Source organism: Giraffa tippelskirchi, chromosome 2 (assembly GCF_054371585.1).
Source record: "Giraffa tippelskirchi isolate mGirTip1 chromosome 2, T2T-mGirTip1v1.2.pri, whole genome shotgun sequence".
Lineage (NCBI taxonomy): Eukaryota > Metazoa > Chordata > Mammalia > Artiodactyla > Giraffidae > Giraffa > Giraffa tippelskirchi.
Genome location: NC_137276.1, coordinates 231,352,608 through 231,378,788, shown reverse-complemented (window position 1 = coordinate 231,378,788; position 26,181 = coordinate 231,352,608).

The following is a 26,181-nucleotide window of genomic DNA, read 5'->3' as shown; positions in this document are numbered from 1 at the left end:
TAATCTCTATCTGTGTATCCATCCATGTATCTATCCTACCCACACATCCTATGGGTTCTGTTTCTCTGGGGAACCCTGACTAATACAAGGCATTGCCCCACAAGTCTCAGGGGGAGAAGCCACCACCCCCGTATAGAGTTGATGCACTGCTGTCTTCTGGAGGGATCACTGTCAAGGCCTGAGGCCCTCCCAGGCCCAGCCCACCATGCTCATGCATGCATCTGTGTTCCTAGCCCAGGAATCTCCACCAAAACCTTCTCATCAGGGCCCTGGGCTGAGAACTTTCTCCACTCTGACCTAATATTTTCCACTCCTGGCTTTCCCCTCTTTGCGAGTGCCCACCCTGCTTTGTCTACCTGACCCCAGCCTGATGCTAGATGCAGAAATGGGGTGCTGGAGAGTCAGACCTGACCCCAGCCTGATGCCAGTCCATGCAGACATGTGGTGTTGGAGAATTGGCATCTCTTTTTTGCCTCTTGCTTGCACTGTCACGGTAGGAGAACCAAGACTTGATGGCTAATTTCACTTTAGCTCTTGGTCCTAATTCACCACCTCAATGCCTGGCACCCAGACAAATCCTCCAGCTCTGGTATTTTCTGGTGTTTCTATGCTTGATCTGATGCTGAGACTGCCATTGGAATTTGGGGAGAAAATAGCTGGAGGATGTCATAAGATACCTTCTTTTGTGATAGCAATTTGAATTTTCATTTTGTATTATAATCCATCAGGTTTCTAGGTGGCTCAGTGGTAAAGAAACTGCCTGCCAGTGCAGGAGATGCTGGAGACATGGGTCCGATCCTTAGGTCAGGAAGAGTGCCTGGAGGAGGAAATGGCAAGCCACTCCAGTACTCTTGCCTGGAAAAGTTTCACGGACAGGGGAAGCTGGTAGGCTATAGTCCCGGGGTTACAAAGAGTCAAACACAACTGAACAGAAGAGCACATTAGAATCCATAAAACGTCCAGGTTTGGGAGGCAATGAACCCTCATCAGATAGTCCCAGTCTCCCTGGGGAGCTCAATTTCAGGAAGAGCCAGATTCATGGTCACTAAGTTCCTGTCTACTTTCTGTCCCTCTTGCTGGCCCCAATGAAGCCTACATAGTCCAAATCACAGCAGCAAGAGAGAAATGTTTGTCCTGATGTCCCCCTGTCCCTCTAAACCACCTGTCAGTGTCTCTGCCTCCAGCTCATCCTTGCAGCTGCTCACTTCCATCTGAAGCTTTAATGACACCCTGAGGTCTCCAAACTTAGGGCCCTTGTTTACTCATCACTGTTTAGCGCCTTCCTGAATTTTTTAAAACGTTTTATTTCACGACAACATTGAATTCACAATGCAGGAATAATTCAGAGCATTCTCTAAAAATAGATTCATCCATTTTTAATATTTTTCTACATTTATCTCCTCATATTCTCTCTCAGAGCCTTGGGGTAAATGACTGTACACACAATTTATTTTCTCTGAAACTTTTCAAAGTAGATTTTGTACATCGTTCCTCTTTACCTCCTAAGCTTTCCATGTGTATGAATAAAGATATTCTCTTTAAAATAAACACAGTTATCTGTTCAGGAAATTTAACATTGATAAAATACTTTTATGTAAATATAGACTGTCTTCCAGTGTTGCCAATTGTCCAAAAAATGTCCTCTGTGCAAATTTCTCCTCCGTTAGTGGGTTTGCTTTGCTCTTACTGGTCATGTCTCTAGGCTGTTTCATCTGGAGCATTTCTTGGGGTTTTCTTTATCATGACATTCCTATTTTTAGAGAATGTAGGTCATTCGTTTTTCAAAGAATTGATCAAAGTGGGCCTCTTTGATATTTCCTGATGATCCAGTTGAGGTAATACATTCCTGGCTTGAATTCTACATGGTGACAACTCGTCCTTCTCAGGGCGTCATACCCGAAAGCAAAGAATGTTCACTGCTGTTCACTGGGGATGGGTATTTTGCTCACTTGGGCAAGGAGCTGTCTAATAGCCCATTAAACAGTTACCATTGTCACCATTGCAAATAATAAGCAATCAATAATAAGACATAGGGAGTCCATTCAAATATTCCTCCATAAGTTTAGCATCCATCGATGACTTTTGTCCATAGTAGTCTTTGCTACAATGGTCAAGATGCACAATTGTTTCAAGGTTTTTGAATATCAACTTTAAATCAACAGTCTGAAATAGAGTACAGGTTTTATTAATTAAAGAAATGCATTGAATTTTTCAGACTTCTTTCTGGATCTTGGACCTCACTTACTCACAGGGAGGAAGATTTCTGAGATCTTCAAATGAAGAAAACTCCCAAGGAGACAATAATTCTGTCCAGAATGGGATTGTACTCCAAGCCTTTGGAAAGTGAACATACCTTGCTTAACAAAAGTGTCTCTGAACATTTTCCCAAAAGCAGCAGCATATTTTTCTTAACTTTGAAATTCAGTGACCTCACATATTTTAAAAGGCATCCTCATCCCATTTACAATAAACAATAAAATACATAGGAATAAATGTAACCAGGAAGGTGAAAGATCTTTAGTTTGAAAAAAGAAGACACAAATAAATGGAAAGGTACCTGTGTTCACAGATTAGAAGAATTCATATTGTTAAAATGAAGATGCTACCAAAAACCATCTATAGTTTCAATGCAATCCCTATCAAGATTCCAATGGCATTTTTTACAGGATGAGTAACAAACACTTCTTAAATTTATATAAGGGTTTCCCAGGTGACACTAGTGGTAAAGAACCCACTTGCAGGTTCCTTGGTGGCTCAGATGGTAAAGCATCTGCCAACAATGCTGGAAACCTGGGTTCAATCCCTGAGTCAGGAAGATCCTCTGGAGAAGGACATGGCAACCCACTCCAGTACTCTTGCCTGGAAAATCCCATGGACAGAGAAGCATGGTAGGCTACAGTCTATGGGGTCACAAAGAGTCGGACATGACTGAGCGACTTCACTTTCACTTTCACCAATGCATGAGGCATAAGAGACACAGGTTTGATCCCTGGATCAGGAAGATACCCTGGAATGGGAAATGGCAACCCACTATAGTGTTCTTTCCTGGAGAATCCCATGGACAGAGGAGCCTAACGGGCTATAGTCCATGGAATAGTGAAGAGTCAGACATCAATGAAGTGACTTAGCACATATTTATACAAAACCATCAGTTTAGTTCAGTCACTCAGTCGTGTCTGCAGCAAGCCCCATGGACTGTAGCACACCAGGCTTCCCTCTCCATCACTAACTCCCAGAGCTTACTCAAACTCACGTCCATCAAGTTGATGATGCCATCCAACCATCTCATCCTCCATCATCCCCTTCTCCTGCATTCAACCTTTCCCAGCATCATGGTCTTTTCCAATGAGTCAGTTCTTTGCATCAGGTGGCCAAAGTATTGGCTCTTGACTCCAAATAGTTTAAGAAATCTTGAGGAAGGACAAAGCAGGAGGTATCACACTCCCTAACTTCAAGGTATACTATTAATCTCTAGTAATCAAAACAGTATGGTGCTAACATAAAAACAGACATATTGAGCAATATAACATATTGAGAGCCCAGAAGTAAACCAAACCATATGTGATCAACTAATTCTTGACGAAAGAGCCAAGAATGTGCAAAGGAGAAAAGATGGTCCTCATAAACTGTAAATGCTACAATGGACCAGTTAGACTTAACTGATATCTATATAGGGACATTTCACCCCAAAACAATGAATTTCACCTTTTTCTCAAGTGCACAAGGAACATTCTCCAGGATATATCACATCCTGGGCCATAAATCTAGCCTTAATAAATTCAAAAAATTTGAAATCATTCCAAGCATCTTTTCTGATCACAATGCGGTAAGATTAGATGTCAACTACAGGGAAAAAACTATTAAAAATAGAAACATATGGAGGCTAAACAACACGCTTCTGAATAACCAACAAATCACAGAAGAAATCAAAAAAGAAATCAAAATATGCATAGAAATGAATGAAAATGAAAAAAAACAACCCAAAACCTATGGGACCCTGTAAAAGCAGTGCTAAGGGGAAGTTTCATAGCAATAGAGCTTACCTCAAGAAACAAGAGAAAAATCAAATAACTAACCTAACTCTACACCTAAAGCAACTAGAAAAAGAAGTAATGAAGAGCCCTGGGGTTAGTAGAGGAAAAAAATCATAAAAATTATGGCAGAAATAAATGAAAAAGAAACAAAGGAGACCATAGCAAAAATCAACAGAGCTAAAAGCTGGTTCCTTCAGAAGATAAATAAAATAGACAAACTATTAGCCAGACTCATCAAAAAAAGGGGGGGAGAAGAATCAAATCAACAAAATTAGAAATGATAATGGAGAAATCACAACAGACAACACAGAAATACAAAGGATCATAAGAGATTACTCTCAACAACTATATGACAATAAAATGGACACCTGGAAAGAAATAGAAAAATTCTTAGAAAAATATAACTTTCCAAAACTGAACCAGGAAGAAATAGAAAATCTTAACAGATCCATCACAAGCATGGAAATCGAAACTGTAATCAGAAATCTTCCAGCAAACAAAAGCCCAGGACCAGATGGCTTCACAGATGAATTCTACCAAAAATTTAGAGAAGAGCTAACATCTATCCTACTCAAACTCTTCCAGAAAATTACAGAGGAAGGTAAACTTTCAAACTCATTCTATGAGACCACCATTACCCTAATACCAAAACCAGACAAAAATGTCACAAAAAAGAAAACTACAGGCCAGTATTACGGATGAACACAGATGCAAAAATCCTTAACAAAATTCTAGCAAACAGAATCCAACAACATATTAAAAAGATCATACATCATGACCAAGTGGGCTTTGTCCCAGGGATGCAAGGATTCTTCAATATTCACAAGTCAATCAATGTGATACACCACATTAACAAATTGATGCAGTTCAATTCAGTCACTCAGTCGTGTCCGACTCTTTGTGACCCCATGAACTGCAGCACGCCAAGCTTCCCTGACCATCACCAACTCCCAGAGTCCACCCAAACCCATGTCCGTTGAGTCGGTGATGCCATCCAACCACCTCATCCTCTGTCTTCCCCTTCTCCTCCCACCTTCGATCTTTCCCACCATCAGGGTCTTTTCCAATGAGTCAGCTCTTCACATCAGGTGGCCAAAGTACTGGAGTTTCAGCTTCAACATCAGTCCTTCCAATGAACACCCAGGACTGATCTCTTTTAGGATGGACTGGTTGGATCTCCTTGCAGTCCAAGGGACTCTCAAGAGTCTTCTCCAACACTCCAGTTCAAAAGCATTAATTCTTCGGTGCTCAGCTCTCTTTATAGTCCAACTCTCACATCCATACATGGCCACTGGAATATCCAAAATATATAAAGCGCTCATACAACTCAATAGCAACAACAAAAAGAACCCAACTTTTAATATTGGGAAATGATCATTTTTCAAAGTGAAAGTGAAGTCGCTCAGTCATGTCCGACTCTTTGTGACCCCACGGACTGTAGCCTACCATGCTTCTCTGTCCATCGGATTTTCCAGGCAAGAGTACTGGAGTGAGTTGCCATTTCCTTCTCCAGAGGATCTTCCTGACCCAAGGATCAAACCCAGGTTTCCCGCATTGTAAGCAGACGCTTTACCTCACAGTCATTAAGGAAATGCAAAATAAAGCCTCAATGATCTATCACCTCAGGCCTAATGTGAGAACATGCACGCTAAGTCACTTCAGTCATGTCTGACTCTTTGCTCCACCAGGCTCCTCTGTTCATGGGATTCTCCGGGAAAGGATATCGGAGTGGATTGACATGCACTCCTCCAGGGGATCTTCTCAACTCAGGGATTGAACCTGCATCTCTTATGTCTCCTGCATGGCTATTACTAAAATGACAAGAAATAACAATGCCAGCATGGATGTGGACAAAAGGGAATCCTTGTGCACTGTTGGTGGGACTGTAAGTTGGTGCAGCCATTATGGGAAACAATATGGAGGGACATCAAAAAGTTAAAAGCAAAATTATCATGAAAGAAATGTGAAAGTGAAAGTTGCTCAGTCATGTCCGACTCTTTGCAACCCCATGGCCAATACAGTTTATGGAATTCTCTAGGCCAGGATACTGGAGTAGGTAGCCTTTCCCTTCTCCAGGGGATCTTCCCAACCCAGGGATCGAACCTGGGTCCTCCGCACTGAAGGCTGATTCTTTACCAGCTGAGCCACGAGGGAAACCTCCATATGATTCAGCAATTTAATTTCTGAAACAAAAGCACTAACTTGAAAAGATATCTGTCCCCCAACATGTTCATGGCAGCATTGCTTACAATATCCAAGACATGGAAATAAACTAAGTGCCTATTGATTAAAGAATGGGTAAAGAAGTTGGGAGAAAATAAACACAATGGAATATTATCCATCCATAACAAATGAAATCTTACCATTTTCAGCAATATGGATGTATCTTGAAGGCATTATATTAAGTAGAACAAATCAAAGACAAATATTATATTATTTCATTCATATGTGAAATATTAAAAAAAAGGAATAAAATTCATAGAGAAAAAAGATGAAACATGTGGTTACCTGAGGCAGAAGATGAGAGAAGGAAAAATTGGAGGAATATGGTCAAAAGGTACAGACTTCCAGTTACCAGAGAGACAAGTACTCAGAATGAAATCTACAAGATGACTACATAGAATAGATTCTAAGGGTTCTTACCATAAGGAGAATTTTCTTTTTCTTTCTTTTCTTTATATGGTTTCTGTATGATAAGATGAATGTTGACTAAACTTTCTGTAATAATCGTTTTTCAGTATATGTATGTAAATCAAACCGTCAAGCTGTATGCCTTAAAATTGTACAGTGTGTATGTCATTTGTTTCTCAATAAAACTGGGGGAAAGGAGAGTAAACCAACAAACAAATAAGAAGCACCTTCAAGTGGAGCATTGTTGATTTTTAGAGACATTTGTGAGTGGGTATTTGCTTAAATGCCCTTGACATATAGACGAACAAATGTCTTACTTTTCTCCAGATAGTCCCAGTTTATGCAAGCTGTCCTGGTGTAATCAGTGATATTTAATTTATATACAGAGCCCATCATGTGAAATTCTGGGCTGGATAAATCACAAGCTGGGGTCAAGATTGCCAGGAGAAATATTAACAACCTCAGATATACAGATGATAACCACTCTAATGGCAGAAAGTGAAGAACTAAAGAGCCTCTTGAAGAGGGTGAAAGAGGACAGTGAAAAAGTTGGCTTGAAACTCAACATTCAGAAAACAAAGATCATGGCATCTGGTCCCATCACTTCATGGCCAATAGATGGGAAAAAGTGGGAACAGTGACAGATTTTATTTTCTTGGTCTCCCAAATCACTGTGGATGGTGACTGCAGCCATGAAATTAAAAGACACTTGCTCCTTGGAAGAAAAGCTAAACAGTGTATTAAAAAGCAGAAACATCACTTTGCTGACAAAGGTCTGTATAGTCAAAGCTATGGGTTTTCTAGTAGTCAAGTACAGTTGTGAGAGTTGGACATTCAAGAAGTCTGAGCACCAAAGAATTGATGCTTTTGAACTGTAGTGTTGTAGAAGACTCTTGAGAGTCCCTTGGACTGCAAGGAGATCCAACCAGTCCCTCCAAAAGGGTATCAGTCCTGAATATTCATTAGAAGGACTGATGCTGAAGCTGAAGCTCCAATACTTTGGCCACCTGATGTGAACAGCTGACTCACTGGAAAAAGATTCTGATGCTGGCAAAGGTTAAAGGCAAAAGGAGAAGGGGATGGCAGAGGATGAGATAGTTAGATAGTAGCAATGATTCAATGGACATGAATCTGAGCAAACTCCAAGAGATAGTGAAGAACAGGGGAGACTGTCGTGCTACAGTCCATGGGGTCCCAAAGAGTCAGACACGACTTAGTGACTGAACAACAACATTGACCACAATTAGTGATAGCACCCTCTGCCACTTCCAAAAGTGACCTCCTTAGGCGATAAACTATGTAATCACTTCTTCTTATATACCTATTTTTCAGATAAATATCTAGGTACTTATTCTAGGCCTACAGCAACTTTTTCTGAAATGAAAATTACAGTTTTTTCCTGATTATAAGGATAATTCATCTTTTTGGTGAAAAGGAAACTGGAAAATGCAGAGGCATAAAGAAGCGAAAGAATTCCATTTACTGGCTTCTTTGCACTTGTGATAATGCTTTAGATTATTATGCACATTCACAGTTGATTTTCATAATCATACTGCAGTATAGCTGAGCTGAGATTATTCTATTTCCCTGTTTTACAGCTGAAAACACCGAAAGTCAAGAACCTCCAGCCCAGACACTCTGCCTTGAAATCTCATTCTCTCTCCATTGCATCACATTGCCTGGGAGACGCAGCTGAAGGGAAGAGCACAGTAACAATTGTAACAGAAATAATACACACTATGGTTGAGTTCTTTGTAAGTGGGTATTTTTAAAGCTCTAAGCAATCTCAGGAGGTGGACATTAAGGGATGAAATGATACTCAGTGAGGATAAGCAATTGACCAGCATCCAACTAACAGCTCGAAATGTTGCCTGGTATCTGTGAGCTCACGACCACTATGACCTAACTTATGATCGAACCCTCTTAAAGCTTTGAAATCAGTCTTACTGACATAGAGTGACATACAATCAAATGCACCCACTTTAAGTGTATAGTTTCACAAATTTGGGAAAATGTGTATGCAGTGCAATCATCACCACAGTCAAGATTTGGAATGTTTCTGTCATCTCAAAAGTTTCCTTATGGCCTTTTACAGTCATAAAACATTGGCAAGCAACCACCTATCTACTAAGTAACTTACTTTTACCTTTTTAGAATTCATATAAATAGAATGATACTCTTTTTATAATTCATCCCTTTTTTAACTTTTTATTTTATGTTGGAGTGTAGTTGATTAACATTGCTGTGTACAACAAAATGATTCAATTATATATACATGTATCTCTTCTTTTTCAAATTCTTTTCCCGTTTAGGTTGTTACACAGTATTGGGCAGAGTTGCCTGTGCTATACAGTAGGTCCCTGATGGTTATCCATTTTAAATGGATCAGTGTGTACATGTCAATCCAAACTTTTTCCTTAAAAAGCTAAAAATAAAGGTACCATCAGTTCATTTTAGTGTTCCAGTCATGTCTGATTTTTTGCAACCCATGGACTGTAGGATGTTAGGCTTCCTTGCCCATCACCAACTCCTGGAATTTACCCAAACACGTGTCCATCGAGTTGCTAATGCCATCCAACCATCTCATCCTCTGTCATCCCCTTCTACTCCCATCTTCAATCTTTCCCAGCATCAGGGTCTTTTCCAATGAGTCAGCTCTTCTCATCAGGTAGCCAAAGTACTGGAGTTTCAGCTTCAGCATCAGTCCTTCCAATGAATATTCAGGACTGATTTCCTTTAGGATGGACTGGTTGGATCTCCTTGCAGTCCAAGGGACTCTCAAGAGTCTTCTCTAACACTACAATTCAAAAGCATCAATTCTTTGATGCTCAGACTTCTTGATGGTCCAACTCCCACTGTACTTGACTACTGGAAAAACCATAGCTTTGACTAGACAGACCTTTGTCGGCAAAGTTGACCCTGAAATCCCACTCCTGTGCATATATCTAGAGAAAAACATGGTCTGAAAGGATACATGCACCACAGTGTTCACAGCAGCCAAGACTTGGAAGCACCTAAATGTCCATCAACAGAGGCATAGATAAGGAAGATGTGATGTGTGTGTGTATATATATATGCAATGAAATATTACTCTGCCATTAAAAAGAATGAAATAATGTCATTTGCAGCAACATGGATGGACCTAGAGATTGTCATATTGAAAGAAGTCAGATAGAAAAAGTAAAATATCATATGCTATCGCTTATATACGGCATCAAAAAAATCATACAAATGACCTTATTTACAAATAGAAACAGAGTCACAGACTTAAATAGAGTGATACTTTTTAACACAGCAAGGCTGAAATTTACCTGAGCCATGTGCTCCTGGAAAACAGCAAAGGTTCAAGGAACACCACTCCTGTCACAATCCTTTTGTGTTCTTAGAAGCATCTTACTACAAAAAGCACCCTTCTCCATACAACTTAATAAGTTGACTCCAAGACACTCCCCTTGTTTCCAGGTGACAGCCAGACACAGACTGTAAATTTCCTTCCTTTGCCTCATGAAAGGTTAGCTACACTGCTTCTGCCCTCTAATCAATCTGAACTAAATGGTTGTCAAACATACTTGGGTTAAGAGTCTTCTCCCCCAGGCCTGTGAACTTCGGCCCATCCATCAGTGCCAACAGACAGCCCCTCCCAGAAAAAGTCCCACCTTCACCACCACTCCTAAAAAAGGCTGGCCTCGGGGTAAAACATTGCAGATCTACGGTTCAGTCACCACCACCCAGCTTGCTTCGCCCACCTGCTTCTTCCTAGATTTATTCACTCTTCTCTGTAAAAACAGCAAGCGTGGGGACTTCCCTGGTGGTCCACTGGTTAAGGACCCACTTTGCAATGCAGAGGTTGCAAGCTTGATCTCATATGCTGTGGAACAACTGAGCCCATGGGCCACAGCTAGAGAACCCACATGCTGCAACTAAGACCCAAAGCAGCCAAACAGACATTTTTTAAAAAAGAAAAAAAAAATAAATACTAAGTAACTTGGTTAAAAAAACAACAACCCCAAGCCCTAACCTTTGAAACCCTTGCTGACCTGATGGTCAGACCTGGCTCCCTATTTTCAGTAGCCAATTACAATTTCCACTTGGGTAAAATCTCTCCAAATGGAATCCAGATTTGTTTTGTTTTGTTTTAGACACATCTGCCTTCACTTGTTCAATATAATGTTTTTAAGATTCAACCACGTCTCTTCGGTGTATCAGCAGTTTCTTTTCATTGCTGAGTAATATTCCACTGTATGAATGTGCAGGTTGTTGGCCCATCCCCCACCTGATGCCCATCTGAGTTGTTTCTTGGGTTTTGCAGGCTGTGAATATTCTTCAGTAAATCTTTTTGTGGACACGCACTTTCATTGCTTTGGACGAATGTCTAGGAGTGGAATTATTAGGTGACATTTTTAAAGCCAAATGTTTTCTCCTTTAATTATAGTGTCCACCCTATGAAATAGGTTTCAGTTCAGTTCAGTTCCATCACTCAGTCATGTCCGACTCTTTGCAACCCCGTGGACTGCAGCACGTTTAGAACATTTTCTGATTAAAAATCCTCGAGAAGTGAGATGATGTGTGGCTTCCTCACTTACGCTTTGCTCATATATGAGCACACGTGATGATTCCTTAAGAAACTCAAGCTTGATATCAAACTCTCCTCTTAGCAAGTAGCTTGGGTTTCCCCGGTGGCTCAGATGGTAAAGAATCTGCCTGCCATGCAGGAAACTCAAGTTCAATCCCTGGGTTGGGAAGATCCCCTGGAGGAGTAAATGGCAACCCACTCTAGTATCCTTGCCTGGAGAATTCCGTGGACAGGGGAGCCTGGCAGGTTACAGTCGATCGGGTTATAAAAGAGCCGGACGTGACTGAGTGTCTAACACACACACACAAGTATCTTGGCATTCAGTGTGATTCCAAAGAACAGGATGGCACACGTGCATATGAGTTTCAAGCAATATATATGTCCCTTTTGCCGGAGGATTACTTTGATTTACTCACTTTAAATGTTTCATTCAAAAATAAATAAATAAGTAATAAATAAATAAATAAATAAATGTTTCATTCACAGTGTTATAAATATTACGCCCCTATCTGCATACATCTGCCACTACCCCTTCAGTTCTCTCCCCAGTAGAGCCCCGTTTATTGTGTTCATAAATAGGGAATGGCAAGCATTTGTCCTTTTTTAAAAAAAAATCAAAGCACATCTGCTTCCATTCTATCAAATGAAGTTCAGCTATTCCACTAGTTTAAAATTACATTAGACAATTTCAGTTAGGAAGGGGGGAAAAAATCAACATGAAAAACAAAATCCTCATTTGAATAGGGAGGGAAGCTGAGGATAAAACACAAGTCCCCCCTTTGTGAGTTTGTATTTCCATCTTAAATGGCTTTTGCCCAGATGTCCATTTAATCCTTTAGCCTAGTTTATTTCCTCCCATTCTGTGACTGGAGCAGAAGGCTGCGTTCTAGGACCCGGACACAGCCTGGAGGCATGAAGGGAGGTGGTGGAAAGAGACTGCCAGGAGAGGCAGCGAGAGCTGGCTGTAGGTCTCCCTCCCCAATGGTCTGGAAACAAACTTGTCACAACCCTATTTTCTCTCTGAACATTTCCACCTACAGGGATCAAACGCTTTCCAATTTCCCATCACCCAGTCGCCCACTTTACGGCTTGTCAGAAGCATTGACTACTGCCATCAATAATTTATAACCTTTAATGTTTAAACTCTGCTGTTCCTGGAACACAGGCTTATCTGGAAGCGGTGGATTTTTAACAGAAGCCCCTATTCTCAGGTTAATTAAGCCGTATTCACGGCTCCAATTAATGGCATTAAATCCCCACATAAAAATCCTGCAATTTCGTCATCACTGCCACGGAGTTACTTGTAATCACAGATTTATAAACAGAACATCCAGCCCTATATTAAGACATTTCAGAGGACTAAATAAACGTACTTCTGGTTAAATGCATCTGTGGGCTTGTTTTGTTGGTGGTGTGTGTTTGGTTCTTTTTGTTGCTGTGGTTGTTGTTTTTATCTTCCAGAAGAAGAGATAAAAGAAGAAAAGCCTTCCCCTAGAAGAAGAGCCTGGTTCTTTGCTTTTGTTTTCAGCAGGAATACACCAAATTACAGTCCCTTTTAACAGGTCCTGTAACTGCCCTGTTCTTTTTGATATCTGTTTCTTTGTTGTTTCATAACATGTAGTTGAATATTGTAAAAGGGGAACAGGGCAAGAATCCTTCTGCTAGTCTCTGGTCCTGCTCTCTCTTTCTGGAGAACATAAATACACCCCAAATCCCCATCCCAAAAGCAAACACACGGAACTTAAGACTGGTTTAAAATTCCTTCCTCCATTACAGGGGGCCCAAAACAGTCACTACTGTCCAGGTAGTAGAGTTTATTTTATCAAATAAAATGACTGGACATCTAGGTAAATTTAATTTTTAGTTATCACTAAAAAAATTTAGCACACGTATGTCCCAAATACCGCATGACCTATTGTTGTCCAGTTGTTCAGTCACGTCCCACTCTTTGTGACCCCATGGACTGCAGCACACCAGGCTTTCCTGTCCTTCACCATCTCCCAGAGTTTGCTCAAACTCATGTCCATTGAATTGATGATATCATCCAAACATCTAGACCTCTGTCGCCCGCTTCTCCTGCCCTCAATCTTTCCCAGCATCAGGGTCTTTTCCAGTGAGTCAGCTCCTTACAACAGGTGGCCAAAGTATTATCAGACCTTCAACTTTGGCATCAGTCCTTCCAATGAATATTTACGGTTGATTTCTTTAGGACTGACTGGTTTGATCTCTTTGCAGTCCAAGGGATTCTCAAGAGTCTTCTCCAACACCACAATTCGAAAGCATCAATTCTTTGGCACTCAGCCTTCTTGATAGTCCAACTCTCACATCAGTACTTGACTACTGGAAAAGCCATAGCTTTGACTACACAGACCTTTGTCTGAAAAATGATGTCTTTGCTTTTTGATATGCTGTCTAGATTTGTCATAGCCATCCTTCCAAGGAGCAAGCGTCTTCTAATTTCATGGGGGCAGTAACTGTCCACAGTGAATATGGAGCCCAAGAAAATAAAATCTGTTACTGTTTCCATTTTTTCCCCATCTATTTGCCATGAAGGGATGGGGCAAGATGCCATAATCTTCGTTTTTTGAATGTTGAGTTTTAAGCCAGCTTTTTCACTCTCCTCTTTCACCTTCAACAGACTTTTTAGTTCTTCTTCCCTTTCTGCTATAAGGGTGATGTCATCTGCCTATCTGAGATTACTGACATTTCTCCCAGCAATCTTGGTTCCAAGTTGTGATTCATCCAGCCTGGCATTTCACATGATGTACTCTGAATAGAAGTTAAATAAGCTAGGTGACAGTATACAGCCTTGACATACTCCTTTCCCAATCTTGAACCAGTCCATTGTTCCATGTCTGGTTCTAACTGTTGCTTCTTAATCACACAAGTTTCTCAGGAGGCAAGTGAAGTGGTCTGGTATCCCCATTTCTTTAAGAGATTTAAACACAGAGAATCCATCTGCTAATAGAGACAGGACATGGGCTCATTCCAGCAGTAGCTCTCAGACTTCCGTCTGCATCAGCATAACAAAGGGGTAATAACTTGCATTTCTAACAAACTTCCAAGTGATGCCCATACTACTAGTTCAGAGACCACACTCTAAAATCTACTGATTTAGAGCCTCGACTTTGTCATGAGCCCCCTGGATTTGTACCTCCATCCAGCCACCTAATAGCTGTGCAGCCTTGCACACATCACTTAACCTCTCTCTGCCTCAGCTTTCTCACCTGCAACATGAATATAATAATAATCCTGCATCCTAGTCATAGCTGCATGAAATACTACATGGAAATGCTCAGCTCCTTAGTTGGCCCTCCAATAATAACAATAATCATAGCAGTGCTTATGATTGCCATCACTGCTGGATTATTAGTAGAGCACTTTGCTAAGGTTCTTATAGGAAGGAGAGCTCCTCCATAAGTCCTGGCTCCACGGGCCAGGATCTCTACTCTGTTTGGCTTCTCTCCTCTTAAATGTCAAATTGTCTCAGCATCCTTCTGAAGACTCCCAAGCACAGGATCAAATGATGCTCAGCCCATTCTGGGCCTGAGGGCTTCCATCTCCTGCTTTAACTGAAGGGCTAACACTACCTGGTGTCAAGACTTATTGTAAAACCACAGTAACTAAAACCATGTGACATATAAAACAATAGAGCAGAGCAGAGAGTCCGTAAACAGACCCACACATAAACAGACAACTAATTTTTGGCAAAGGTGCAAAGGCAATTTGGTGAAGAAAGGATAGTCTTTCACCAAATGATGCTGGAACAATTGGAACTCCACATGCAAAGACAGAAACTACAATTTGTACCTCACATCGGCCACACAAATTAACTAAAATTAGATCTTGGATCTACATACATAATTCAAATCCTTGTGACTTTAACTAAGGCAAAGATTTCTTAGGTAGTTGAGTTCAATTCACTTCAGTCATTCAGTCGTGTCCGACTCTTTGCGACTCCATGGACTGCAGCATGCCAGGCTTCCCTGTCCATCACCAACTCCCAGAGTTTGCTCAAACTCATGTACATTGAGTCAGTGATGCCATCCAACCATCTCATCCTCTGTCATCCCCTTCTTCTTTCCCCTTCAATATTCCCCAGCATCAGAGTCTTCTCAAATGAGTCCGTTCTTCATATCAGGGGGCCAAAGTATTGGAGTTTCAGCTTCCACATCAGTCCTTTCAATAAATATTCAGGGCTGAGTGCTGAAGAATTGATGCTTTTGAACTGTGGTGTTGGAGAAGACTATTGAGAGTGCCTTGGACTGCAAGGAGATCCAACCAGTTCATCCTAAAGGAGATCAGTCCTGGGTGTTCATGGGAAGGACTGATGTTGAAGCTGAAACTGTAACACTTTGGCCACCTCATGCAAAGAGCTGACTCACTGGAAAAGACCCTGATGCTGGGAAAGATTAGGGGCAGGAGGAGAAGGGGACGACAGAGGATGAGATGGCTGGATGGCATCACTGCCTCGATGGACATGGGTTTGGGTGGACTTAGGGAGTTAGTGATGGACAGGGAGGCCTGGCGTGCTGCGATTCATGGGGTTGCAAAGAGTTAGACATGACTAAGTGACAGAACTGACTGAACTGATCTCCTTTAGGATGGACTGGTTGGATCTCCTTGCAGTCCAAGGGACTCTCAAGAGTCTTCTCCAACACCACAGTTCAAAAGCATCAATTCTTCAGCACTCAGCCTTCTTTATAGTCCAAATCTCACATCCATACATGACCACTGGAAAAACCATAGCCTTGACAAGACAGACCTTTGTTAACAAAGTAATGTCTCTGATTTTTAATATGCTGTCTAAGTTGGTCATAACTTTCCTTCCAAGGAGCAAGCGTTTTTTTAATTTCATGGTTACAGTCACAATCTGCAGTGATTTTGGAGCCCCCCAAAATAAAGTCTGCCACTGTTTCCATTGTTTCCCCATCTATTTGCCATGAAGTGATGGGACCAGAAGCCATGATCTTAGTTTTCTGAATGTTGAGCTTTAAGTCAGCTTTTCACTCTCCTCTTTCACTTTCATCAAGAGGCTCTTTAGTTCTTCTTCCCTTTCTGCCATAAGGGTGGTGTCATCTGCATATCTGAGGTTATTGATATCTCTCCCAGCAATCTTGATTCTAGTTTGTGCTTCATCCAGTCCAGCATTTCTCATGATGTACTCTGCATAGAAGTTAAATAAGCAGGGTGACATTATACAACCTTGACGTACTCCTTTCCCGATTTGGAACCAGTCTGTTGTTCCATGTCCAGTTCTAACTGTTCCTTCCTGACCTGCATACAGGTTTCTCAAGAGACAGGTCAGATGATCTGGTATTCCCATCTCTTTCAGAATTTTCCACAGTTTATTGTGATCCACATAGTCAAAAGCTTTGGCATAGTCAATGAAGCAGAAGCAGATGTTTTTCTGGAACTCTCTTGCTTTCTCGATAATCCAACGGTTGTTGGCAATTTGATCTCTGGTTCCTCTGCCTTTTCTAAATCCTGCTTGAACATCTGGAAGTTCATGGTTCACATACTGTTGAAGCCTGGCTTGGAGAATTTTGAGCATTATTTTGTTGGCCTGTGAGATGAGTCCAATTGTGTGGTAGTTTGAACATTCTTTGGCATTGCCTTTCTTTGGGATTGGAATGAAAACTCACCTTTTCCAGTCCTATGGCTACTGCTGAGTTTTCCAAATTTGCTGGCATATTGAGTGCAGCACTTTCACAGCATCATCTTTTAGGATTTGAAATAGCTCAACTGGAATTCCATCACCTCCACTAACTTTGTCCATAGTGATTCTTCCTAAGGCCCACTTGACTTCACATTCCAGGATGTCTGGCTCTAGGTGAGTGATCACATCATGATTGTCTGGGTCGTGAAGATTTTTTTGTACAGTTCTTCTGTGTATTCTTGCCACCTCTTCTTAATATCTTCTGCTTTCTGTTAGGTCCATACCATTTCTGTCTTTATTGTGCCCATCTTTGCATGAGATGTTCCCTTAGTATCTCTAATTTTCTTGAAGAGATCTCTAGTCTTTCCCATCCTATTATTTTCCTCCATTTCTTTGCATTGATCACTGAGGACTATACAGTCCATGGAATTCTCCAGGCCAGAATACTAGAGTGGGTAGTCTTTCCCTTCGCCAGGGCATCTTTCCAACACAGAGATTGAACCCAGGTCTCCTGAATTTCAGGCAGATTCTTTACCAGGTGAGCCACAAAGGAACCCCCATTCTTAGGTAAGACAGCATAAAAGAACAAATTGGCCATTTTACTTCACCAAAATTAAAACTTGTGGGAAAAACTGGCTCATCTTTCAGATAACAACAACAATAACAAAAATTTAGTATAAGTATATCCAAAATATTACCTGAGATATACTTATACTAAGCTTCCCAGGTGGTGCAGTTGGTAAAGAATCCGCCTGGCAATGCAGGAGACTCAAGAGATGTGGGTTTGATCTCTGGGTTGGGAAGATTCCCCTGGAGGAGGAAATGGAAACCCACTCCAGTATTCTTGCCTGGAAAATTCAATGAACAGAGGAGCCAGGTGGGTGATAATCCATGGGGTCCCAAAGAGTCAGACACGGATGAGCACATGCGCACACACATAATTATAGTCAGAAAATTCCTGTGGAACTTAAACAAAATTATTGGTGCATCTCACCCTGCTGTCCATTACCTAAGATAAACAAGTGACCTAGGATCTCAGAGGGCATTCACTAATCAGAATGTGCGGGAGTTCTGTGGTTCTGTGGTCTTTAAATCCCAGTCTTTAAATCTGTGGTCTTCAAGGCCAAGCAAAGCAGAGCCTGGTGCCTGCTCTTTAGGAGCTGGAGTGCCCCCTTCTTCAGCCACCTGCAGAATAAACCAGCTCAGCCTGTCAATCCACTGCGAGGCATGATTTTCAGCCCAGGATCTGCACCTTGCCAGTCTGTTTTCTCAGGGAACATGTACCTAATCGCCTGTGTGTCAGGGCCTGGCAGGAAGGTGATTTTCAGCAAATTCATTTTCCCACCAAAGCAGCAAGCATTTTGGCTCAGACGAGTGGGCTTTCTTTTCAGCAACAGAAAACTTTTACTCATAAATATATACTACATTCACATCTATTTGCTGAACTCTCTTTGGGAACTTAGAAACACTCAAACAATCAGGCAGAAAGAAAGAATGTGAAGATGGGGGCCCAGACTCCAGTTGTCAGTGTTGATTTAATAAAAGGAACAGCTGGAGATACTAGAAATCATGTCCATTATACAATGAGGAAACTGAGGCCTAGAGGGAAGGTAACTTTCCCAAGACCTCACAGTTGGTCGCTGGCAGACTGGTTCCCTGATTCTCACAGCACTGCCAGGCGCTAGGATCTATAAGTCCTTATCCGCTAATGCAGTGTGTGCAGCAATGCTAAGGAGCATAACTTTCATGATCAGAGTCAGATGTACCAGGAAAGACTTAGGCTGGGTCACCAACTTTATGAAAGAAAACAAGGGAGGTGGGGAAGAAGCTAGTGTCAGGTGGGCCTGAGCCAACGTGAGTCTCACCCTCTTCCACAGCCTGTGCGCCCGTGGGCACAATGCACTGCACACCTCTATTTTTAACAGGTTTAGGTTCACAACAAAAGTGAACAGGAGGTATAGATGGGGAGAACTGACTCATTGGAAAAGACCCTGATGCTGGGAAAGATTGAAGGCGGGAGGAGAAGGGGACAACAGAGGATGAGATGGTTGGATGGCATCACCGACTCAATGGACATGAGTTTGAGTAAGCTCCGGGAGTTGGTGATGGACAGGGAAGCCTGGCATGCTGCAGTCCATTGGGTTGCAAAGAGTTGGACATGACTGAGCGACTGAACTGAACTCCCATATATATTTACCCCTGGCCCTCACACATGGAGTCTTCCCCATTAGCCATACCAACCCCCCAAAGTGAAAGTGAAAGTTGCTCAGTCCTGCCTGTCTGTTTTCGACCCCATGGACTTTACAGATCATGGAATTCTTCAGGCCAGAATCCTCGTGTGGGTAGCTTTTCCCTTCTCCAGGGGATCTTCCTGACCCAGGGATCGAACCCAGGTCTCCCACATTGCAGGCAGATTTTTTACCAACTGAGCTATCAAGGAATCCCCCAAAGGGATACATTCATTACAGTTGATGAACCTACACTGACACAACGTTCTCACACAAAGTCCATAGTTTACATCACAGTACAACATGTGATGTTGCACATTCTATGAGTTTGGACACGTGTATATGTGCCCACCATTATCAGTTCAGTTCAGTTCAGTCGCTCAGTCGTGTCTGACTCAGTCGTGTCTAACTCTTTGCAACCCCACGGACTGCAGCACGCCAGGCCTCCCTGTCCATCACCAACTCCCGGAGTTAACTCAAACTCATGTCCATAGCTTGATAGGGATTGCATTGAATCTATAGATTGCTTTGGGTAGTATACTCATTTTCACTATATGGATTCTTCCAATCCATGAACATGGTATATTTCTCCATCTATTTGTGTCATCTTTGATTCCTTTCATCAGTGTTTTATACTTTTCTATATATAGGTCTTTTGTTTCTTTAGGTAGATTTATTTCTAAGTATTGTATTCTTTTCATCACAATGGTGAATGGAATTGTTTCTTTAATTTCTTTCTGTTTTCTCATTGTTAGTGTATAGGAATGCAAGAGATTTATGTGTGTTAGTTTTATATCCTGGAACTTTACTATATTCATTGATTAGCTCTAGTAATTTTCTGGTAGAGTCTTTAGGGTTTTTTATGTAAAGGATCATGTCATCTGCAAACAGTGAGAGTTTTACTTCTTCTTTTCCAATCTGGATTCTTTTATTTCTTTTTCTTTTCTGACTGCTGTGGCTGAAACTTCCAAAACTATGTTGAATAGTACTGGTGAGAGTGGGCACCCTTGTCTTGCCTCTGATTTTAGGGGAAATGCTTTCAATTTTTCACCATTGAGGATAATGTTTACTGTGGGTTTATCATATATGGCTTTTATTATGTTGAGGTATGTTTCTTCTATGCCTGCTTTCTGGAGGGTTTTTACCATAAATGGATGTTGAATTTTGCCAAAGGCTTTCTCTGCATCTATTGAGGTAATCATATGGTTTTTGTCTTTCAATTTGTTAATGTGGTGTATCACATTGATTGATTTGCGAATATTGAAGATTCCTTGCATCCCTGGGACAAAGCCCACTTGGTCATGATGTACAATCTTTTTAATACGTTATTGGATTCGAACAAAGCTAGTGGAGGTGATGGAATTCCAGTTGAGCTATTTCAAATCCTCAAAGGTGATGCTGTGAACGTGCGGCACTCGATATGCCAGCAAATTTGGAAAACTCAGCAGTGGCCACAGGACTGGAAAAGTTCAGTTTTCGTTCCAATCCCAAAGAAAGGCAATGCCAAAGAATGCTCAAACTACTGCACAATTGCACTCATCTCACATGCTAGTAAAGTAATGCTCAAAATTCTCCAAGACAGGCTTCAGCAATACGTGAACCGTGAACTTCCAGATGTTCAAGCTGGTTTTAGAAAAGGCAGAGGAACCAGAGATCAAATTGCCAATATCCGCTGGATCATCAAAAAAGCAAGAGAGTTCCAGAAAAACATCTATTTCTGCTTTATTTACTATGCCAAAGCCTTTGACTGTGTGGATCACAATAAACTGTGGAAAATTCTGAAAGAGATGGGAATACCAGATCATCTGACCTGTCTCTTGAGAAACCTGTATGCAGGTCAGGAAGGAACAGTTAGAACTGGACATGGAACAACAGACTGGTTCCAAATAGGAAAAGGAGTACGTCAAGGCTGTATATTGTCACCCTGCTTATTTAACTTCTATGCAGAGTACATCATGAGAAACGCTGGGCTGGAAGAAACACAAGCTGGAATCAAGATTGCTGGGAGAAATATCAATAACCTCAGATATGTGGCTGATACCACCCTTACGGCAGAAAGGGAAGAAGAACTAAAGAGCCTCTGATGAAGGTGAAAGAGGAGAGTGAAAAAGTTGGCTTAAGGCTCAACGTTCAGAAAACTAAGATCACGGCATCTGGTCCCATCACTTCATGGGAAATAGATGGGGAAACAGTAGAAACAGTGTCAGACTTTATTTTTTTGGGCTCCAGAATCACTGCAGATGGTGACTGCAGCCATGAAATTGAAAGATGCTTACTCCTTGGAAGGAAGGTTATGGCCAACCTAGAGAGCATATTTAAAAGCAGAGACATTACTTTGCCAACAAAAGTCCGTCTAGTCAAGGCTATGGTTTTTCCAGTAGTCATGTATGGATGTGAGAGTTGGACGGTGAAGAAAGCTGAGCGCCGAAGAATTGATGCTTTTGAACTGTGGTGTTGGAGAAGACTCTTGAGAGTCCCTTGGACTGCAAGGAGATCCAATCAATCCATCCTAAAAGAGATCAATCCTGGGTGTTCATTGGAAGGTCTGATGTTGAAGCTGAAACTCCAATACTTTGGTCACCTCATGCGAAGGGTTGAGTCATTGGAAACGACCCTAATGCTGGGTAGGATTGGGGGTGGGAGGAGAAGGGGACGACAGAGGATGAGATGGTTGGATGGCATCACCAACTTGATGGACATGGGTTTGGGTAGACTCCGGGAGTTGGTGTTGGACAGAGAGGTCTGGCGTGCTGCAATTCATGGGGTCGCAAAGAGTCGGACAAGACTGAGTGACTGAACTGAACTGAACTGGATTCTGTTTACTAGAATTTTGTTAAGGATTTTTGCATCTGTGTTCATCAGTAATATTGGCCTGTAGTTTTCTTTTTTGTGGCATCTTTGTCTGGTTTTGGTATTAGGGTGATGGTGGCCTCATAGAATGAGTTTGGCAGTTTACCTTCCTCTGAAAGTTTCTTGGAGAAGGAAATGGCAACCCACCCCAGTACTCTTGCCTGGAGAATCCCATGGACGGAGGAGCCTGGTGGGCTGCTGTCTATGGGGTCACACAGAGTTGGACATGACTGAAGCAACTTAGCAGCAGCAGCAGCAATTTTCTGGAGGAGTTTGAGTAAGATAGGTGTTAGTTCTTCTAAATTTTTGGTAGAATTCACCTGTGAAGCCATCTGGTCCTGGGCTTTTGTTTGTTGGAAGATTTCTGATTACAGTTTCGATTTCTGTGCTTGTGATGTGACTAGACAGACCTTTGTTGGCAAAGTAATGTCTCTACTTTTAATATACTGTCTAGGTTGGTCATAGCATTTCTTCCAAGGAGCAAGAGTCTTTTAATTTCATGGCTGGAGTCACCATCTGCAGTGATTTTGGAGCTCAAAAAAATAAAGTCTGTCACTGTTTCCACTGTTTCCCCATCTATTTGCCATGAAGTGATGGGACCAGATGCCATGATCTTAATTTTCTGAAAGTTGAGTTTTAAGCCAACTTTTTCACTCTCCTCTCTCACTTTCATCAGGAGGCTCTTTAGTTTTGTTTCACTTTTTGCCATAAGGGTGGTGTCATCTGCATATCTGAAGTTATTGATATTTCTCCCAGCAATCTTGATTCCAGAAAATCTTGTACTGAAACACCATGCCAAAATCAGATGGAAGAATCTGTTTCAGCCTATTGTTGGTTCCCCTGCTAGATTCATGCTGAAGCAGATGTCCAGCTGAGCCCACAGTCCTGCCAGCACCTTCCCTGCCACATCCTGCACATCTCTTCTGAGAGCTGAGAGGGTGACCTCCTTAAAACAGGGCTCCTGAATCCCTGCCTCAGGCTCTGCTTCTGGGGACTCAAGCTTTTCCAAAGACACAAGAAGCCACCAGTCTTGACCTGTTCCCATCATGCACCTCATTCCTTGAATATCATCAAGAGAGTCGCTGGAAAGAAGACCCAAAGCCAGCCTCCTTGAGGTGTCGTTCAAGGCCCTCCTGGACCCAGCTCCCCCTTTATCATCCTGCCACTCCTTGCCGTTGACCTTTCAGAAAAGTGGGTTTCCTCCTATTCCCTGCCCCACTCACTACTCCTTTGCCAAAGCCAGCACACAGCCATGCCTGAGCTGACACACACGCGCACACACATGCACAAACACATCCATGCACACACAGGCACATCTACAGATGCACAGCCATGCACACAGGTGCACACATACATGCAAAACCCCACACTCACACATGTATAACATACACCTACGCATCTACACATGGGGAAACAAAACATCTACACATGCATGAATACATACAAATGTACAGACACAAACATATACATGCAAACACAAGTGCACACATGTATGTGTGTGTGTGCACACGCACACACACACATACTGCTGTTTCTTGCCTTCATGGCTTTGTTCATGCTCTATACCCTTCCTGGAATGCCTTGTCCCCATTGTGGATTAGCTAATCCTATTCAGACTTCCAGGCTAATATCAGAAGCTACCTGTTTCAGGAAGCCTCATACTTTGGGTTAGACTTTCCTCTGTGCTCCTGGAGCAGCCTGAACTTATTTCTATCATGCTGTGCTGTGCTGTGCTCAGTCACTTCAGTCATGTCCAACTCTTTGCAACCCCATGGACTGTAGCCCACCAGGCTCCTCTGTCCATGGGATTCCCCAAACAAGAATACTGGAGTGGGTTGCCATGCCCACTTCCAGGACATCTTCCCAACCCAGGGATCAAACCTAGGTCTCCTGTGTCTCCTGAATTATAGGCATATTCTTTACCCACTGAGCCACCTGGGAAGCCCTCTATTTCTATCATAGCTCCTACCTAGTACAGTAGAATTTTCTGTCCATGTCCTGTTCTCTGGCAAGATTGAGAGCTCAGGGAGCTCTGTACCTGAGGTCACAGACTGTTTTATTGATTCTCTAACACCATGCCTAATATCTAGGAGACACTCGTGAAGAGCTTCCTGAATGAACTGGGAGAGAATTGAAAATGCAAAAGGATCCCAGGTATCTGAAAGAGTGGCCAGAGTTGACTCTTGTCACAGTGAAAGAGGGTTTCTTTTAAGTATATATAGAAAAATTTCTTTCTAGAACAAAAGGTCTAGCATCTCCTTTGAGAGAGTCACAGCATCTCACCAGGCAGAAGGAAATGGGAAACCGGTGGCCAGTTCCTAAAAGCAGAGACAGGTGGTGTCTGTGCTGGAAAGGGGGCAAGCCAAGCACAGCATGACAGCCCAGGCGGCATGTTTGGGGGTCTGTGTGTGGTCTTCCTCCTCAGTGAGAGCTGCCAGATGCTGGAGACTCTGAACGCTGAGCCAAGGCCCTTACACCCCTCTCTCCTCCTGGACAAAGCATGCTGGGGACTTCCCTGCCTGGGTGTGGGAGTCCACCCTACCTGTGTCAGCGAGAACCAGATGCCATAAGGATGGCTAACAACCCAAACCAGCTCTCTGAGGTCTCCGTGCTGGAAGAATGGGGCTGGCTGTCCCCTAGAGCTGGAGTTTCCTCCCCTGACTCCAGCATCTCAGAGGGGCATAAGGGCATGGATGAGCTACTTTTATTTACTTATATCAACTACTAACTGGGGCTTCCCTAGTGGCTCAGATGGTAGAGAATCTGCCTGCCATGTAGGAGACCCTGATTCAATCCCTGGGTCAGAAAGATTACCCTGGAGAAGGAAATGGCAACCCATTCTAGTATTCTTGCCTGGAGAATTCCATGGACAGAGGAGCCTGGTGGGCTACTGTCTGTGGAGTCACAAAGAATCAGACATGGCTGAGCAACTAGCACTTTCACACTACTAACTAGGTAGCCAGACAGGGGCCTGCTGCGACCAAAAGGCACCAAGCTTGCAAGCTCCGCACTGCATCTTTCATTTATAAATTCAAGACACACACTGTGTACTCTGCTGGCTCTCTCTCTAGCCCCTGCCCAGACCCCCTTCAAGGTGGCTGGAGAAGGCTGCTCGAATCCTATTCACCACTCAGTCCACTGGACTGAGTCTTTTCTCATTGTGTTATCACAAAAGGGGATGAGAGAGAGAAAGAGAGCCCACGGTAACCATGGTTACCAAGCATGAAGCCTGCACAGGGTCAGCTGTTTGAGACCTTGTTCTGTTGATACTCTTAGCTGTGACAGTCTGTGGTCTCAGGAATGTGGTAGTTCTATTGGCTTTTTCTTTCCTCCCTTGTAAGGCCCCACCCTCAACTTGATAAATCAGAAATTTGGGGAGCAAGCCCAGCCTTCCCTGTCTCCACAGGCCTTTCAGTAGATTCTGACAGGCTTTCAAGTGTGAGAACCGCTAGATTACAAATAACCACTCATAAGACCCCCCCCGCCTGCTGACCATCAGAGGTTCATCATGTGCTTTGATGGTGACAGCCCTTGAAAAGGACACGTGCTCCCAACGAAGACAGCAAGAGAGGGTAGAAAAGTTCATTCAATCCTTTTCTTTCCAAGGCCAGCCACCTTCCTGCATATTAAGTAGACCAGACCAAAACATCAGCCCATTTTCTTCTAACTTAGTTGGATTAATCAAGATTCATGATCCATAAGGACAGTGGATTCCAACATAAGAAAGCTTATATAAAAAAGATAATAGACTGTGATGAAGTGGAATTTATCCTGAGAATGCAGACTGGTTAATGTTCAAAAACAATGTAATTCACTATGTTAACAAACTAAGAGAAGAAAAAAAACATATAATCATCTCAATAGCTGCAGAAAATGCATTTGAAAACCTCCAATATCCAGGCCCAATAAAGACCCTTAGGAGGGTAGGAGCAGAAAAGAACTTCCTTGACTTAACAAAAATATGCAGAAACCCACAGTAAACATCATACTTAATGGTGAAAGTCAGGATGCTTTACCCCTAAGATCAGGAACGAGTCCAGGACGGCCACCCTCACAGTCCTTATTGACATTGTACTGTTGTTGTTCAGTTGCTCAGTCATGTCCTATTCTTTGCAACCCCATGGACTGCAGCACACCAGGCTTGCCTGTCCCTCACCATCTCCTGGAATTTGCCCAAGTGCATCTCCATTGAATCGGTGATTCCAT